This window comes from Vulpes vulpes, chromosome 13 (genome assembly GCF_048418805.1).
Source record: "Vulpes vulpes isolate BD-2025 chromosome 13, VulVul3, whole genome shotgun sequence".
NCBI lineage: Eukaryota > Metazoa > Chordata > Mammalia > Carnivora > Canidae > Vulpes > Vulpes vulpes.
In genome coordinates, this window is record NC_132792.1 from 150,182,826 (window position 1) to 150,198,556 (window position 15,731).

A 15,731-nucleotide genomic window follows, 5' to 3' on the forward strand; every position below is an offset into this window, starting at 1 on the left:
TCTATTCAAATCCTTTGCCTGTTTTAAAATTAAGTTTTCTTATTGTTGAGTTATGAGTTTCTTTCTACATTCTGTATATTACACCTATATTTTTTCATTGGTTGATTACACTTTTGCTGTCAGATCTTAGAACCTACTGCCCAACTCAATGGCATGAATATTGTTACCTATATTTTCTTTTGAGTTTAGCTTTTATGTTTAGGTCTTTGATCCATTTTGAGTTAATTTTTCTATATGGTGCATGTGGAAATCCAGTTGTCCTAGCATTCTTTGTTGAAAAGACTCTTCTTTCCACATTGAATGATTTTTGGCATCCTTGTCGAGAATCACCTGAGAGGATTGGGATCAATATGAATTAAATTCGTATTTGGGTTAAGTGACCCCCCCCTTACCTCTTTACTGAGGAGATGCTTCATAATTATGTGTTTCACTAGTAGTTGTCTTAGAAATATGGTTATAAGAAATAACTATTTCTAATCTACTCTCTCAAGAAAACAGGACATTAGTTGTAGAAGTATCTTGTATGATAGATCAATAAAATGTTTATTGACTACCTACTGCTAGTTAGCAAAGTTAATTAATTTGTAAGATATTGTGCTAGAGAATGTGATCTAGATTAATTCCAACCAAAAGGCTTTTTACATAGTTTTTATTTTTGATAGATGGTTTTGGGAATAGTTGAGTTTGCTATTAACTATGTGTCCAAAGTGCACTTGTGAAAAGTTTTCTGAAAAATGGAGATTAGTATGCACATTTTCACTTAATGTAATGGTTCTATTTTTTAAAGTTAATTGAGTTCCTTGCAGAGAAGAAAATTAACTGGAAGCCAAATTTATTTTGTAGAACAAAGTATAGATTATATGGATAAAGAACAAGGGAGTCATTTGAATAAGAATTGTGGGCTGTTTTTTATGGGTAGAATAAAATTGCTTTTTGTATATGAGAGACCAAGTTGGGCAGTCATTTATTTTAATTTGTTATTGAAGTATAATTAACATACTGTGTTATATTAGTTTCAGGTATATAATATAATGATTCAGCAAATTCTATATATGACTTAGTACCTCCATCATAAATATACTCTAAGGGCAGCCCTGGTGGCCCAGTGGTTTAGTGCTGCCTTTGGCCCCGGGTGTGACCCTGGAGACCTGGGATCGAGTTCCGTGTCAGGCTCCCTACATGGAGCCTGCTTCTCCCTCTGCCTGTGTCTCTGCCTCTCTCTCTTTGTCTCTCTCTCTGTGTCTGTCATGAATAGATAAAAAATCTTTTAAAAACTATATACTTTAATTCCTTTCACCTATTTTACCCATCTCCTCCCACCCCAGCAGTTATTTCAAAACTGAAATAATCATTTAAAGCCATTTTAAACTTCAGCTACTTATATACAGATGCACTTTTAACAAATAATATATATTGCTAAGTAAGTGTAATATTAGAGGTAGCATGATATATTAGAACAAAGCATTGCCTTTTGAGTTAGTGTGAGTTTATATAACTTTGAGTTAGTTACTCTGTAAAGATGGAGGTTGTGTTTATCTTTTGTGAAGGCTAAGTATAAAGTGAATAGGATGGTGTTTCATATTCCATAAAGAACATAATAATATCATTATTAATAATTATTATTAATATATTAACATCTAGGAAAACAACTAAACCTCTGGGGAAAAGTATGTCTAAATGAGTAAAAGCTAACATGGGATAGTTTGAGAAATACATTTGGGGATACTCAAGCTTAGCTAATAGTATATAGCTCAATACAATTCTGCTTTAATCAATAAATAAATAGCTCAATACAATTCTTTAATCAATAAATAAAAATAATTTATCATTAGCAATTTAAGCTATAGTCCAACTAAAATATTAACTAACATTTATGCTTATAAATTATGAAATCTTCAAAGCGATTTATGTTTAACTGTTTTCTAACTAATTCAGTCACCCATTCTGATTCCAAATACTTGATTGCCTTCTCTGCCAGGCACTGGGCTCATGGTGGGGGAACCGTAGCAAATAAAACAGCACAGCTCCTGTTCTTCTGCAGTTGACATTTTGTGAGGGAGGCAACAGGAGTCACATGACAGCCATGTGATCACAACTGTGAAAAGGGCTGCAAAGAACAAGTGTAGGGGCTGCGAGAATAAGTAACAGAGGCCTGAATCTGGGGACAAGTGGCTTCTGGGAGGAAAGAGACTGAGACCTGAAGAGTAAGCAGGGGTTGGCTGGAGGAGGGCTGGCATGTCCAGGGGATGGAAAGCTTTGGTTGTGTTTGAGGAATGAAGAAGGGATTGGGTTAGCTGCTGCATGGAGAATGAGGAGGAGAGGATCAGGAGTGGGGGTTGGAGGGCAGCTGAGGAAGCCACATCAATTGAGGTCTTGTAGAGTCTGTTAAGGATTTTGAAATTTATCCTAAGAGGAGACTGTTGGGGGATTTTAAGGAAAGAAATGATGGAATCAGATTCCTATCTGTAATTCGAGACTCTGCCTGCCTTACAGATACAGATTAGAGGAGAGGGAGGGTGTGCAAGGGATGCCCTCAGGAAGATTGTCTCTTTATCCAGGTGAGATGACAGTTGCCTGGTCTAGGTGATGGCAGTGGAGGTGGAAAGGAGTGAACTAATCAAAGAGTTTTATGGGAGGAAGACAGGACTTTCTGAGTAACAGGACATAGAGGATGCAGCAGAAAGGCAGATGGCTGGGATGACCATGAGCTTTCTGGTGTGAGCTGCTGGGTGGATAAGGAAGCTCAGAGAAGAGGCAATGTTGAGAAGAAAGAGAAAACTTTAGCACAGGGTGAGTGAGAAGCATCTAAGTGGAGCTCTGCGGTAAACATGGATATGCGTCCAGAACTGAGAGGAGAAACCTGAGCTAGAAAGATAAACGGGGACATTAGCCACGGTAGGTATTTAAGGCCAGGGGCCGGAGGAGATCACCTGTGGAGACTGTAAGTGCCCAGGATCAGACTGAGGCAACACGACTCTGGGATGGTAGAACTTCGGAGAATAGCTGGAGGAGTAGAAGGAACGTCTGCCCTCGGAGTGCGGTGGCAGGTCAACAGTGTTTCAAGGGAGGGGCTAGATGACTGCTTCTGACAGTTTATGTTTTGTAAGATGAGAGCTGATTTATTCTTTTACTGCATTTGGCAAGAGCAGCTTCTTCGAAGTGGTAGAAGTAGAAACTGGATTGGAGTGCATTGGAGGTGAATGATGAATGGGAGGAGGTCAAGTGGAAACATGAACGTGAGACTTCCCAGAAGTTTGGCTCTGAAAGAATAGAGGGTGATAGTTGCAAGAGAGAAATTGGGTCAAGAGAAAGCTTTTCAATTTTTTTTTTTAAATTTTGAGATAGAAGAGTCTAGATTTTGAACCACTTAGAGTAGTGCATGATGAAACCATCCATGGTCATTTACTTCTGCGAGTCAAATATTTAGGAAACTATTCTTAGAGGAGATTGAATGAGGCAACACTCATCAGGGTTCGATACAATTCGTGGAAAGCACTTAAGTGTTGGCTCTGGTGGCAGAGACAGGCAGCGATGCAGCGCCTCCACAATTCGATTCCGCTCTGAACTCTTACTGAGACTCTCCCTCAGCCCCTGTGCCTTCTCTCGCTGATATTCTTTACGTCCCCTGTTACATAACAAAATTAAATCAACTAAATTTGAAGATCTAATTGGCCTTATTAAACAGTTTGTGAATTGGACAGCACCCCACCTAGCAAGTAGAGAGGTGCTCCCAGGATCTGTACAAAAATTGAAGGATTTTATAGGACGGTGGAGGGAGCAAGAAAGTTATTAGCAAAAGAACAGTTGTTTGTTCCAGGCAAAGCCACTTACTGGGGAAACGCAAGATGTCCTTTTTTTTTTTTTTTTTTTTTTAAGTCAAAGTGTCTTATGCAGATGACCTCATCTTTCTCTGGGGGATGGACGGGGCCCAAGTGGCGACTGATTGGTGTGGATCGACAAATTCCTGGCTGCCCAGGTTAAGATTACATTTCTGGGGGAGGTTGGAACTATAATTAGATTACATATTAAGTACCAGTTTGGGAACTTGGTCTAAGTGACAACCATTTTGGGCCTGTGGTTTTGTGTGTGCATTTTTTTAAAAAAAATATTCTCAAATCTGTTCTTCAGTTTCCTTGAAAATTTCTACCTACTCATCTATACCCATGGCATCCTAATAGAGGATTTGGGCCGCCTCCATTTTGACCTCAAATTTTTTAGTTGGGTTCTCCTTTCCAGCTTCTCTTGGCACAGGTCGAAGACCCTGAGGGCAAAGTATCCCCTGATGGGGACCAGAACCACTCCCTCATCAAAAAGGACAACCCTGAGCCATCAAGACCCCATCAATGACTGACCCCAAGAAGGTGATCAGTTTAACCTTCACTACCTACCTGCATGTGACCCACCCACCTTTGCCCCATATTTTCCTTATAGAAACCTAGAAGCTTTTTCAGCATTTTGGAGACAGTCTTTGAGACACTGGTCAGCTGTCTCCTCAGTGTTGGCCTCACTGAAATAAATGTCTTTCTTGTTCCAGCGCTACGCTACTCATTTCTCTGCCTTTGTGTTTTGTCATTGGTGAGTAGCCGAGTCTGATCTGTTTGGGACCCCCAGAGCCAGGTGCTCCTACACCCCTTGACCCCCTGCACTCCTGCATGCCACTATAGTCCCACGACTCTACCCACTGCTCTAGCTTCCACTGTTACTTTCTGAGCCTTTTTGGCATCTCCTCTGTAATCATGGTTCCTAACCTTCAGGCTGCTTCAGAGTTCTCTCAGGGTAAGAATCCATACACATATCTAAGTACCATCTGTGGATGAATAAATAATACATCTTGTAAGCAGGTGTTGATATTTTTTGAATATACGTAGCTGTTGTTTTAACTAATAAATCCCTTAAAAGCATTATAAATGTTTTGTTGTTTTGTTGCTTTTAGTTATGGGTGTTTTCACTCAGTGATAAAAGAACTACTGTATAGGTATCTGCTGTATTTTTTGACATTAAAGAAGACTGTTCATGCTTAGAACAGTTAGGCCATCCTGCCTCATGACATAAAGCTTTCAGAATTCCACTTTAAGGGCAGGGGTTGTAGTTCTTCCTTTTACCTTACTGTAGTGGTTGGCCAAGCCACAGCACCTAGGCCACATCCAGCCCATTGCCTGTCTTTTTGTCAATCTTCTCCAGTTCCGAGTTTTTACAGATGACCATCTGTAACTGATGATAGGAAACACTTTGAATCCCCATTAAATGAAATGTTACTCCTCCCAAGAAAGAATTCCATTATTCTCCTTAGTAGACCTGTGTTACAGAAAGTTGTATTCAGCTTTATATTTTGAATTTTGTTCATTAAAAACTCAAGAGATATGTTGGAAAACAAATTTGTCATGTAAATACCTATGTATATACTCAGGCCTATAGAGCCTAAAATTTTTACTGTCTGACCCTTTACAGAAAAATTTACTGACCCTGCCTTATAGTAGCACTTCCCAAATTTGTCTGGAGCTTTATGTATGTATGCTTTCCTTTATCCTGGAGATTCTGATTCAGTACATTGGGATGGAACCTGGGAACCTGTATTTTTAATAAGTCATTTGGTTGTTTGGGAATCACTGCCTTTTGATGCATTTGTAGGGTTAAACTCCCAAGAGCTGATAAAATGGATATTGGTTTAGATGCCAGAGGACAGTTTATTATTTTCTTATTTCAACATTTATGAACTGTGGGACCTTATCCAAGTGGTGACTTGTTCTACAGGTTTTTAAAAATTTTCTAGTTCATTTGTTTATAGATAGTTTTGCTCTATTCCTTACAGTAGTAATTCTTTTACCTTTTGGGGTTTTTAAGAACTGCTTTTAGAATGTGATGAAAGTTTTGAGCCCCTACCCCCAAAAAAGTGCCCCTGTATTAATTTCCTATGACTACCATAGCAAATTACTTCAAAAGCATGTAAAACAACAGAAGTTTATTTGTTCACATTTCCGGAGGCCAGAAGTTCAAATCAAGGTGTCAGCAGGGCCACATTCCATGCAGAGGCACTATGCAGTGTTCCTTGTCTCTTCCAGCTTCTGGTAGCTATGGGCATTCCTGAGCTTGTGGCTGCATCACTCCGGCCTCTGCCTCTGGGTCACATTGCAGCCCCTTTATGTGTATTCTCTGTGTTTCTGTTATAAGGACATGTGTCATTGACTTAGGGCCATCTGGATAATCCAGAGTAAGCTCCTTTCAAGATCCTTAATTTAATCACATCTTTTACCCTAACAGAGTAACAATCACAGGTTCCAGGAATTTGACATGGATATCTTGTGGGGTGGGGTGCTTACCACAGCACCTTTGCGCATGCCCACAGCTTTACAAACAATTTCAAGGGGTTCACAATGCTTTGAAGTCCATATACAGAGTCCATGGACTCCAGGTTTGAACTTGCTCAGTGAGAAGCACTTTATGCCTACAGTGTATTCTACTTATTAGTCCCTGTTTTCTCCTCTATGTCATGTTCTTGCATTCATCATCCTATTACTACTGATCTTGAAGTGATGTCTTCTTCTTGGGACCTTAGATTCTTCAATTTAGAGTTTGCTTTTTTTAAAAAAGATTTTACTTATTTGTTTACGAGAGACACACAGAGAGAGAGAAAGCAAGAGAGGCTGAGACACAGGCAGAGGGAGAAGCAGGCTCCATGCAGGGAACCTGACATGGGACTCGATCCCGGGACTCCAGGATCACGCCCCGGGGTGAAGGCAGGCGCTAAACCCGCTGAGCCACTCAGAAATCCCTAGAGTTTGCTTTTTGAGTTAGTTTCTCTGCTTCCTTTAGGAATGCTTTATCTGCTGAGGAGATTGAAATGTTAAAAGAAAAGAAAAGCTTTTCCCAAGCCTTTTTACTGAATTCTGTAGCAAGGAGACTAAGCCTCTGTGCAAAACCACGTGTAACTGGTAATGCCTCCAGTGAGAAGAGAAGCTTCCCTAGAGTACCTGATGTGCCAGGCCTTCTAGAAAGTGCTTTCAGATGGCTTCGTGTTAAATACTGAAACCAGCCCTCAGGGGGAAGTCCTATCAGCCATGTTCCGTACATGAGAAAGTGAAGATTTGTGGACACTTAAGTAACTTGTCCAGTATGTAGGTGCGAGAGCTAGCAAGGGACAGAGCTGGCCTTTGAAGGAAGGTCTTATACCCATACTGTTTTCATTATACCATGAAAATATAGCACCCCCCCCCCCCCCCCCGCTTTTAGTTCCCTTTAGTTGAATGCTTAGTCATCTCAGTAGACAGGGGGTGTCTGTGCTTCGGTTTCAGGGGCCTGCAGACCTGGATTTCAGTAGGATTTAGAGTGCTTACTTATGGCATTACCTTACTCAGTATCTTCTCAGCTCCTTAGCTTTAAATAAGACTGACCCCTGGCTCGTGTGCCTTATGGGGCTGCTGTCACAACTGAGAAAATATGAACGAAAGCTCTTCAAAATCAGCCAATTTTACTAATGTGTTGTACTATTAGTTAATCTCTCATTGGATTATACTTTTAGTACTTCCTTCTTTGGCTATCCTAGGTTTCAAAGTTTGGGATATGGTCAAGCCTCAAACCAGAGGCTGTATTAGCTCCAACTCTGAATTTATTTTTATTTTCTAAAGAACTCTTAGGCACTTGGCTGGTGTGAGTGCCTGTATCTGCTTTCTTCAATTGCATTTTCAGGGGAATCCCTAGTTTTGTCCAGCTCGGCTCCACTTAGGATATCTACATATGTAATAACTTTTAAAAAAAATTTTTTTACTTATTCATGAGACAGAAAGAGGCAGAGACACAGGCAGAGGGAGAAGCAGGCTCCATGCAGGGAGCCCAACATGGGACTCGATTCCGGGACTCCAAGACCTTGCCTCAGGCCAAAGGCAGGTGCCAAACTGCCAAGCCACCCAGGGATTCCCGATAGCTTTCTGAGCATTTCTCTTTCCTGGGTCAATTTTTAACTTGTTGCCTCTTTTCTAAGGGTTTGGGGGATGGTCTGGGACTGTGCTCTGGGGATTCCTCCCCTTTTCTCTACTCCTCTCCCAATTTCTTCATGCCCCCATTCATCTAGAGATAGTCTTTTATCCAAAGCCAATATCCCATCTCTCTTACTTCATCTCACTAATTACTGTCTTCCTCTATCTTTGCCCTTGTCTTCCAGGACAGATTTTAAAATTTTATTCATGAGAGACTCACAGAAAGAGGCAGAGACAGAGAGAGGGAGAAGCAGGCTCCCTACAGGGAGCCTGATGTGGGACTTGATCCCAGGACCCCAAGATCACAACCTGAGCCAAATGCAGATGTTCAACCACCGAACCAGCCAAGTGTCCCAGACATTCTCATCTAAAAAACAAAACAAAACAAAACAAAAACCCTTCATTTAACAGTTACTCTTCTCCATCCCCACACCCTTTCATTCCTTCACTCCATCCCTCATATTTCCAGTTCCTTTTCCCTGCGGCTTTCTGTGGTTTATAAGATCATATTTTCAAAATTCTGGTGCCTTAGTAAACGGGCCCAAGCCTGCTACTCAGCCTTATCTTGTTGGTATTCCTTTCCTTTATTCTTCCAGTTACAGTGCAGAATGTCCTCTGTATTGAGAGCCAGGTCTTTTGTTTAGATTCTATTCCTTCCTGCTTTTTTTGGGAACCTTCCTCCAGTGTTAATGTACTCTTTCTTTAACTTTTATAAAAACCTTCACATTTCCAGTTACACTTACAAAGCTGGGGGATATGGTAATCTGGGTCCACTTTCCCATGTATCAGCAAGAGACTGGAGCTGGACAGTAGCTGCCCTCCTTGGGGGCAAAGGGGTGGCGGGCCGGCACTATTTTCACACAGTCCCACTGCTTCCTCCTGTCAGAGAGGATGCCACTTTCCTCACCTCATCTGCCTGGTGACAAAAGGAATTTTATATTTCCTGGCCTAAATTCTTTTTTTTTAAATATTTATCTATTTATTTGACAGCATGAGAGAGAAGGAGAAAGAGAGGGATGGAGCATGAGCACAGGGAGCTGCAGGCAGAGGGGGAGAGAGAAGCAGACTTCCCTCTGAGTAGGGAGCCTGATGCAGGGGCTCAATCCTAGGACTCTAGGATCATGACCCGAGCTGAAGGCAGATCTTAAAAGTATCTCTGTCATCTGACCTTGTTTTTACAGATACAGCTTTATTTTTCATTCTTCCCAGTACCAGCTATCTGTTCCAGAAGGTGTTGACTCAGGCCCTGTTCCCCGTGTCTTTGATATCTCTTCCCCTCATGTGTCAGTGCATAATGATTTCTTCTTCTCCTACCACCTGTGGGACATATTTTCATAGATAATGCATTGTTCCCCAGTGTGTCTTTTATTCTCAGTAAGTGAGCAAACTTCTTGAAGGCAGGGATCATGTTACATCAGATTGGAAAGTTTGCTTAGGTTTTATATGGAAGAAAATGTATGTTTTAAAAACTAAAATAGGGCTCATTGAGATGCTGGTGAGTGAGATACTGGCATGACAGTAAGCACATGAAAGGTAAAAATGACGAGGAACAGCAGATTCATGATTCTGGTCTCAAGCTTACTCCGGGGCATGTATCTGTGGGCTGGGAAGGCAAGCGGAATTGCCAAACGATTTAAAATGTTCTCTGTTTCAGTCTTTTTCATTTCTTGTTTTCCCCACCTTTCACTTTCTCTCTCGCGCTTTCTTTTCTTTCTGCTAAGCTCCTATAGTTGAATTTCATGAGTTAATTTCTTTGTGATGGAATCTCAGTCTACTTCTATGACCCCCACAGTGATAGAACCCTGTTTCTCTATGAAGAGAATAAAACTAGTTGAATGAATGAACATAGCAATAAGTGCTTTGGGGGATAGTGAGCAGGAGGTGATGTAAATTAATTATACTTACCATCTGTATGTTTTTCTTTGCAACTGATTTGGTTAGGCAAGAAGCAGCCTAAGAGTTCTGTTTCTTGTATTTGATTTAAATTATCTGTGAAGGGAGGGATTTGGGTTCAGATATCTCTATGTTCCTTTCTAATTCTAAACTTCACTAAAATCAAAACCCCTACCATTTTTAATGGTCAGATTCTGAAGCTATTTAAAGCTCTAGTAGCAAAGCAAAGAAGTACCTACATTACACAATTACTTCCTGGCAATTTGGTATAATCTTTAGATGTTAGAATTACCCTTCTTCCAGTTATTCATTTCAGGAACCCGAGGCAGATATACTGCAGAATTCCATTGCTTAAGCTGTCCCAATGGAATCAAAGTACCTTTGATTTAAATTCTGATCTCTGAATTTAGTATAGTGTTCTATAGGTAAGTGAAAGAAGCTATTTAAAAGGTTGAGAAAACAAAACTAAGCAAATTAAGGGTTTTGCAGAGAGTAAAATACTTTTATTGGAACATACTAGCAGAAGAAACTTAAGATGTAAGTCTTAGCTACTTCAGCTCTCAGTGCTTTCATAAAATAAATTTGGACCAGACTACTTTGGGGGAGAGGTTGTTGTGAATGTGAGAAAATGAGCATTTAAGAAACAAAGAAAAATGCAGTCCAGTAGTAAAAATCTTTCATTATTACTTTGTTCTGAAGGCAGGTGGTGGGGGGAGAACTCCCTGAATTACAAAAGTAATAAGTTAAATGCTGAAAATTTGGAGAATCAGAACAATATAAAGAAAGGAGAACACAAGAGCAGGAATCATTTGTATTTCTGCCATGCTGCAGTAATCATTATCCTTGGTAATCACATTCTCCCCTTGCGTCTAACCCCCTGGCAACCCCTGATCTGTTCTCTTTCACTATAATTTTATCTTTCTGAGAATGTTATATTAACAGAAGCTTTTGAGATGGACCTCCTTCTCTGAGCATGCTTGTTGAAAGTCACCTGAGTTGTTGCATGTATCATTAGAATGTTCTTTTTTGTTGCTGAGTGGTATTCCATTGAATGGATGTACCACAGTTATATCCATTCAGCTATTAAAGGACATGTGGGTTGTTTCCAGGTTTGGGCAATTATGAATAAAGCTGGTGTAAATATTCGAGTACAGGTTTCTATGTTACATAAGTTCCCCTTTGTCTTGGGTAGGAATAAACAAACTATGCCCCATGGGTCAAATTTTTCTGTTGCCTGTTTTCATATGGCCCTATGAGCTAAGAATGACTTTTAAATTTTTAAATGTTTGTCAAAACCAACAACAAAAGAAGATTTTTAACTTTATGGGAAGCTGCTGAGTGGTTTCCAGAATGGCTATACCATTCTGCATTTCCGTAGCTACAATTCCAGTTTTTTTCCTGGATACAAAGGTACAAATCCTTTGTTGGCTATGTGATTGTGTATATTTTCTCACAGTCTTTTCATCCCTTTAACAGTATCTTTTGCTGAGCAAAAAGTTTAAATTTTGATGAAGTCCAGTTTACTGATTTTTTCTTTTATGGATTATGCTTTTCATGTCATGTCTAAGAACACTTTGCCTAGCACCAGGTCATGGATATTCTTCTAAGTTTTCTTCTGGAAATTTTGTAGTTCTAAGTTTTACATTCAGTTCTCTGATCCATTTTGAATTTGTTGTTGTATAAGGTATTGGTTGAGGTCTCATATTTCTGTAATTTTGTTTGTTGAAAACACTATTTTTTTCCTCCATGGGGTTGATTTTGCACCTTTGTCAAAAATCACTTAGCCATATTCATGTGGTCTATTCCTAGCCTCTCTTTTCTGTTCTGTTGATCTGTGTGTCTCTCTTTTATCAGTACCAGACCATCTCAATTACTGTAGCTTTATAGTGAGTTTTGAAATTGAGTAGTGTGAGTCCTCCAATTATATTCTTTTTTTCAAAGCTATTTTGGGTGTTCGAGTTTGTTGGCCTTTCTTTTTAAATTTTGGATTCCTGTTGTCTGTATCTGAAAAAATTCTTACTGGGATTTTAATTGAGATTACATTATATTTGTAGATTCATTTGTGGGAGAATTGGCTCTTTATTATGTTGAATTGTTCAATCCACAGACATTTCATTTTATTTTGGCCTTCCTTGGCCTTCTATGTGTTTTACATTTATAGCTAAGTATATTTTTTGAACTATCATGAATAGGATTTAAATTTTTTTATTTCCTCTTACTCATTTATGTTACAAAAAAGATTGATATTTTGTGTGTTGACTTTAAATACTGCAACTTTATTAAACTCAATAATAAGAGTATTTTTGTTTCAAGTTTTTATTAATTCTAGTTATTTAACATTAGTATAATATTGGTTTCAGGAGTAGAATTTAGTGATTCATCACTTACATAGAATACCCAGTGCTCATCATTAGCAAGTGCCCTCCTTAATACCCATCACTCATTTAGCCCATCCCCCACCCACATCCCTCCATCGACTCTCAGTCTGTTCTCAATAGTTAAGCGTCTCTGTGGCTTGCTTTCCTCTTTCTTTTTTTTTTTTCTTTCCCATATGTTCATCTGTTTTGTTTCATAAATTCCATATATGAGTGAAATCATATATTTATCTTTCTCTGACTGACTTATTTCACTTATTTCCACAGTGCATATAGCAAGATTTCACTCTATTTGATGGCTGGATAATATTCCTGTGTGTGTGTGTGTGTGTGTGTGTGTGTACACACCACATCTTTTCTTCTTTATCCATTCATCAGTCAATGGACAGTTAGTCTCTTTCCATTTGGCTGTTGTTAATAATGCTGCTACAAACATTGGAGTGCATGTGCCCCTTCAATAATGAGAGCTTTTTGTAGATTAGTTGAGATATTCTACCTAGACAGTCATGCCATTGGAATATGAACAGTTTTATCTCCCTTTACAATGTACATGACTTTTTTCCCCTTGTATTATTGAACCGACTATACTGTGAAATAAGAGAGAAGAGATTTGATGTCCTTGCTCTGTTCTGAATCTTATGGGGGAATTATTAATGTATAACTACTACTAAATATTATCTGAGCTATGGGTTTTGTGTAGAAACACTTCATTACACTGAGGAAATTCCTTTCCTTTTTTTTTTTTTTTAAGATTTTATTTATTTGTTTATGAGAGACACAGAGAGGGGTAGAGACATAGGCAGAGGGAGAAACAGACTCCCTGTGGGGAGCTTGATGGAGAACTCAATACCAGGACTCCAAGATCATGCCCTGAGCTGAAGATAGACACTCAACCACTGAGCCATCAGGCATCCGGAGAAAATTCCTTTCTATTCTTAGTTTACTAAGATTTTTTATTATAAAAGAATATTGAAATTTTTTATATGCTGTTTGTCCATCAATTCATATGTCTTAGTCCATTTAGGCTGCTATAGCAAAATATCACAGGTTGGGTTGTAAATAACAGAAATGTATTGCTTATAGTTCTGGAGAGTGAGAAGGCCAAGATCAAGGTGCCAGCATGTTCACCTTATGGTGAGGGCTATCTCCATGGTTCTTGGCCTTCTCACTATGCCCTCACATGGTGAAATGAGCTGGAGAACTCTGGGGATCTCTTTTATAATGACACTAATCCCATTTATGAGGGCCACACCCTTTTGACAATTACCTCCCAAAGATCCCACTGACTATTTACATCACCTTGGGGGTTAGGATTTCAATATATGGATTTTAGGAAGACACAACCGTTTAAACCATATCAATATGATCAGAAGGTTTTTCTTATTTAGATTGTTAATATGGTGGATTACATTGATTTCTGATATTGAACCAACCTTGCATTCCTGTGATACATCTTACTTGGTTGTGATGTATACTGTTGGATTCTACTTGCTAATATTTGTCGAAGAATTTAATGGATATTAATGGTAATTTTAATGTAGTTTTCTTTTGTATGTTTCTGATTTTGGTATCAGAGTAATGCTGGTCTCATATAATAAACTTGAAGGTGTTATCTTCTGTTTCCTGGAAGAGATGGTTTAGAATTGGTGTTCTTTTTCTAAATGTTTAGTAGAATATGCCAATTGGTACCACTTGGGCCAGAAGAATTATTATTTGGAAATTTGGGGCTATAATCAAATTTTTTTAATAGAGATACTATGCAGGTTATTTAATCTTTGATGAGTTTGTTAGTTTGTGGTTTTCAAGGAATTGGTCCATTTCACTCAAATTGTCATATTTATGTTTGTAAAGTTGCTCATAATATACCTTTAATTTTTAAATAATCTTTGTGGCATGTAGTGATGTCCTCTCTTTCATTCCTGACATTGATAATTTGGGATGGGGTGTTGGTTAGCTTTGCTAGAGGTTTATAAATTGTATGGACTTTCTGAAAGAGTTCTTTTGTTTTCATTTATTTTCTTTACTTTTCTGTTTTTTATTGATTTCATTGACTTCTGCTCTTTTGATTCTTTGGTTCTCTGTAATCCATTTAGAACTTATTTACATCCAAAAAAGATTTTAGATTTCTATGAGTTTATTCACTGACTGACTCAAAGAATATGTTAAAAAGTCATGTCTTCTAAATTTGTTATGTGTTTTTCAGTCAAGTTTATTGTTGTATAATTTGCATACAGTAAAATTTACCCTTTGTAGTTTATAGCCTCTGAGTTTTTGACACATATGCAGTTATATAAACACCACCACAATGAAGATATACAGCAGTTCTATTACTTCCTAAAATTCATTTTTGTGTGTTTAACTTACTTGTTTTGATAAAATTTGTAAATAGAAACATTTTTACTCTTTGTTTTAAGAATGTCACCATAGTTTTTAGATCAGAAATCCCATAGTTCTTTGCTTTGTGTATTTATTTGTCTAGCACTTTCTATAATAAATAGCTAGTAATCAGCATTAGGGAATTACCTAAGCTACAGGACTTACATGTAATAAATGATAATATAGCCATTAAAAATAATGTGGAAGCATATTTCATGACAGCAATTTTATATGATATATTAAATTTCAAATGGTATAAGGCAGTATGTTAAGTATCATTCCTTTTTGGCTTGAAAAGTTATCTTTATATAAGCTTTGCACTTATCATAGCCAATGAGATTTATCCGAGGCATGATTATTGCTAATTGAAAATTTATCTTTATATACATAGAAAAATCACTGGAAGATATGCTACACAGTTTTAATAGCATCTTCTTACCTCTGGATAGTGGAATTTTGGGTGATTGTTTCCTGTGTGTTGTTTGGTATTGTTTAAATTGTTTAATTATTACTTATGTTATTTTATATGTTATATAACATATATATTATATTATTTAAATGTTTGGAAACTATACATTTTTAGAAAAAGTTAATCTTTATACTGTTTTTAAGTAATACCTTAAAAAGTATTTTTTCTAGTTTGTATTTGAATTTTATTATAATTTGTATTATATCAATATTCAGCAGTGTTCCTTAATTATGAATATATAATCTATACATAGCTGAGCCATATAATAAAGTTGTGTTTACTTTCACTTTCCTACAGTGTTTTCCCTAGAGTTAGTAATTTTTATTTTTGTTTTTTGTTTTGTTTTTCTTTTGCTTACTTCTCTCTGAAATGATCACTAATTCAACCCCAAGCTTCTTGTTAGTTTTAGAGTTCTCAAGTCATTCATATGCTATTCTGTCAATTTCATCTTTTTGGACAATCTGTCTAGGAAACCCAACTTAACCCCAGTTTGGACTGGTTATCTAGCAACTCTAACATGCAGCTAACTAACACCCTGGGACCTGACATCCTTTTCCTATCATCCTGGGAATTCCTTTTGCCTGTCCTTGGATTTGCATTCCCAGCTTCTTATATCATAGTTTTCTCTTTCTTGGTTTATCCCCTTAT

At 38.0% G+C, this 15,731-nt stretch overlaps 1 protein-coding gene and 1 pseudogene across 14 annotated transcripts in view; both read left to right on the forward strand.

Annotated features, from left to right (window-relative positions):
- LPGAT1 (lysophosphatidylglycerol acyltransferase 1) overlaps positions 1-15,731 on the forward strand; it is a 111,063-nt gene that overhangs the window by 43,226 nt on the left and 52,106 nt on the right. The gene's annotated exons all lie outside the window — the stretch shown is intronic.
- Positions 14,926-15,028, forward strand: LOC140595251 (U4 spliceosomal RNA; annotated as a pseudogene).